Raw genomic sequence first — 4,192 nt, forward strand, 5'->3', positions numbered from 1 at the left:
GGGGTTGCTGACAAGTGACCACTAGTAGCCATGTGAAGAATGATACCAGTTTGCTTGATGAAAGCCATGATGTCTCTCTCTCATTGGTAGGCCAAATTCTCTGGGCGGGCAAAGCAGAGAAATTGGAGGTAATCTGCAACTTATGACCTCATAAGGGGCAAGATTCCAGATTGGTCCATCTGAGCTTTATTTTCTAAAAGGCAGAGCAAGATACCCATGTCTCGGTTTACACCTATCGCCATTTCTAGCCAATGGGGGCCATAGGCAGGCTGGGGGAATGCGTAGTAATATTACTTTTAAGTACCTTGAAGGGACTGGTGTTTATTTATCATTTACTAGCAATAATCAATATTTGTTTCTTAATCATGTCCATGAGCTCCCTGAACCTTAAAGGAGAAGTCCAATATTTTTCAACCTGGGCTGTTCACATTATACCTCACAAACTGACGAATGATGTTGTCCTGCCGATAGAAGTGTTGTGTCAGAGAACGCTAGTTTGGTAGTTTTGGTCCTATTTGTTCTGTCTGTCTCTGAGAGTCCTGCTTCCAATATCCCTAACTTACAGGGCTGTAGAACTCGAGTCAGGTCTTGGACTCAAGACCGTTTTTCTGTGGTCTCGAACTTGTTTCGCAATCTCTAGTATTTGGACTGGGACTTGTCTCAGTCTCGGCCACTGGTCTTGCCAGATAGGTCTTTTGGTCTTTTGGTCTCGACCAAGTCCAGGTTTATTATGTTGATAACAATACTGGAGGGAGAGTGAAACCCAAAAGGATTGTCTTGATACTTTAATGCATAAGACCTTTTGACTCGGTCTTGACTCGGATTTGAACCTCTTTGGACTCGGTCTTGTCTTGGACCCGAACCTCTTCGGACTCGGTCTTGACTTGGACTTGACCAGTCCTGGTCTTGGACTTGTCTTGCGCAAGACAAAGGTGGTCTTGACTACAGCCCTGCTATCTTATAAATGTGAATAGATTTTACAGACCTTACTGTCAACAGTTTACATTCAATTCTATTGAATTAAAACATTCTATATCAATGACGTTTTATTGACGGATGTCCCACATTTTAGGCCAGATGTCCGTCACCTCCCCTTCTTTGTGTTGGCGTTCTAAACTCCAGTGGATTTCTGAGGACTATGGTCAACTGCTCCTCAGATCTCTGTGATGCAAGTTGGGTAAATCCAGACAGCTAGCTAGGCTAAATCTGTCCAATTGGAGTTTTCTGTTGCACGACTAAAATAACCTTTGAACGTACACATGTTCCACCAAAACAAGTTCCTTTTCGAGGTTATTTTGCAAAGGCACCATGGCTCCATTGCTAATCCTCACCCAAGATGATTGTTACTGGTTTAAAGAAATGCCAATAAACCAGAACCCCATTTTCCTTCCATCCAGGAATGTATATGTGGACTAACCACACCCTCTTCTGCAGCACAGCGGAGGAAGATCTGGCAATGCGAGACTAGGGTTGTGGTAAAAATGGATATGTTAATGACTAAACACAGTGCAAATTATTTTATTTTTTTCTTTCCTCATTTCTTAATTCAATACTCACCCTTGTACCAACCCACCTTTTACCATCCCTGGAGGGCAACACAAGGGAAGAATGGTGCTGTCATCTCATTGTGCCGGCCCTCACACAGGCCACCATAGCATGCTTGGAGCCCTCGGGTGCTGCTAAGCTCAGTGTCAAGACTCAGCTGCTACAAGTCCCAACACAGCCCTGACAGAGCCATGCCACAACACAGGCCCTAAGGTGATCTGTCTCCCTGTCTCCGTGCTTCCACATGAACACAGACTTCTAAAGCTTAAACCTGAATCATCATCCCCCCTTCCCCCAGCAGCAAGCAATACAAGGGATGGCTCATGGAGACTGGAAATAATACACTCTGAAAGTGCCAACTCAGCAACTCTGACTCCCTATTTATGTAATCAAAAGTATCAAAACCAAATTTAAAGTTAATGTAAGATGTTTAATTTGAAGAAGATAGTGTTTAATCTTATTTGTTCTACTCAGTCTATCCCGTTTAAACAGTTATGTTTTGAGTAGAAGGCTCTTATATTCACAAGCTCCCACTTGTCATTGGCTGAAATGACACAACTACAACTGGCTATATACAGTAGTACTACTGAAACATTCCACCTATACTGCTGTGGCCTATTACCCCCAGACCTTAGTCTACACCAAGGACGTTTCTTTTCCGGGATTGTAACCGGAAATTACTTATGCCCAACCGATTTATCGATGGGCCAATATTATTGGCCGATATTAGGCATTTCCCGATCTATCGGTATTGCCATTCATAACCACGTTCATGTCAACCACGTTACAAGCGCTGCTGTTGCATAGTTTTTCCACCAGAGGGCGCTCTACGCCGTCCCTGTTGGTAACTCTGATTCTTTTTTTGTTATGTTTTTGTTCGAAGGACCTTAAGTTTCATATCTTAGGTTTGTATTTTATAAAAATATTTATCAGAACTTTCATGTATTTTGATCTGTTAAGTTCTGTTGTGACAATAAAACAAATTGTTATCATATTATTTTAGTGAGAATTCATGAATGACTACAAAAACTGTCAGGGAATCTGTCTATATTTTTTAAAGCGTTTCAGGATTATCTTTTTTTTAAATATAAACTGGCCGATATGTCAGCATATCGGACGATATGGACCAGACCCTCCTCCACAGTGCCGTGAAGGAAGGTCTGCCAATGTGAAACTACCAACACGTTAACACTCTCAACGAGTTGTTTTTGTCATGAGTACTTTTGCACAGAACGTGAATGTAACGCGGCAGTAAAGCAACATCATATAACGAGGTTCATTTTCTGAGATTTTCTAAAACCATCAACCAATGACGCTGTTACTTATTATGAGGATCATAAAACAACAACAGGAGGCTGTATAGATGCAGGCAAACTGTATTACTCCTTTTGAACCTTAAAGGCAGCGTTGACCAGAGACCATTCTTATCCGTCACAATAAAAATGGTAGAATAGTATATATAGTGTATATTTAGTATTTTGCTAAAGGGCTGGACCAAAGCGGTGGATCTAGAAACATTGCTAGACAAAGACACACCCACACCGCTAAGCTGCTGTAGAGTCCTGCTCAAGCTTGTCAGGGTACATAATTCAGGCAGCTTTTATGTTTCCTCCAATATTGATTTTACAAAGCAAATTAGTGGTATATGTAATTTTCAGAAAAAATGGCAGGTGTAGTAGCCTTGGTTGGATATCCAAAATAATAAATGATATACGCAAGCTGTGGACTTTTGTAGTGTTAATAAATGCCAACATCAGTCCAGAATGTATGCAAACAAAGGTATCGGTTCAAACCAACTCTTGAATTCTTTGTTTTAAAAAAATACATTTTCTTCTTCTGTATCTTAAGAAACTGGTTTGACAAGTACAAGTGAATGTGTCTCCTGACTATCATGTACTCTTGGCTTAAAAGAGGGCGATGTTGTCTGTTGTAGGTCAAAGCAAGAGGCAGAAGATCAAAGATGAAGAGAGGTTGGGGGGAGGGTGTATCGGTGTGTTTGTTTGGACCAGAGTTTGAGGGAAAAGTGGAAAGTCCAATGGTGGTTAATTGGTGTGTTTAGGTCTGAGGTCATGAAGGTGGCAACAGGAACACAGCGATCGGCCCTGAGCGGCAGATGGATATGCAGCCACCACAGAGATGCTGCTCCATCTAATCACAGCGAAACACCACGGAGACACGCACTGGCCCTCTTTTCTTCTTCTCATCTCTGACTCTCCCCTCTTCCTTCAGCTCTCCTCCTCCCTCTCACAGCCCGCGCTGCAGCCAAAGCCCAGGGGAGGCCTCCAGATGAACCTGTTGGTAACCCCCTACCCCCACACTTCTGAAAATACCCTGGAGGCTTGCATGACCTGAGGGCTTCCAGATCAAGCCAGAGCAGAGATGATCATGAAACAAGGGTTCTTTTTTTCTTTACTTCTGCTCTCAAATGTATTTATTTTTTGAAACCTTCAAGTTCATCTTTAGACTTTCATTCTGTATCGATAACCTTTAGCTGAGCACAAAGACGTCCCTGATGTCCAGCTGCTTTTGCTGGCTTTGGCATTGCTGCCTAGAACACCTACGCATGACTGTGCATTTTTTATCTTTGTTTTGTATTTTTTGTGTGTGTCAAACAGCATGGGGTTGTTCTGCTGAAAGGGGTTGCCAA

The 4,192-nt window shown here is 42.3% G+C and overlaps 1 long non-coding RNA gene across 1 annotated transcript in view; it reads left to right on the forward strand.

The window, feature by feature from the left end:
• LOC117942659 overlaps positions 1-1,467 on the forward strand; it is a 5,004-nt gene extending 3,537 nt beyond the window's left edge. The window contains exon 3 of the long non-coding RNA XR_004656184.1: positions 1,337-1,467. This is a non-coding gene — a long non-coding RNA (uncharacterized LOC117942659). The remainder of the gene's footprint in view (positions 1-1,336) is intronic.
• The last annotated feature ends 2,725 nt before the right edge of the window (positions 1,468-4,192 follow it).

The sequence above is a fragment of the Etheostoma cragini genome, chromosome 1 (genome assembly GCF_013103735.1).
Source record: "Etheostoma cragini isolate CJK2018 chromosome 1, CSU_Ecrag_1.0, whole genome shotgun sequence".
NCBI classification, from domain to species: Eukaryota; Metazoa; Chordata; class Actinopteri; order Perciformes; family Percidae; genus Etheostoma; species Etheostoma cragini.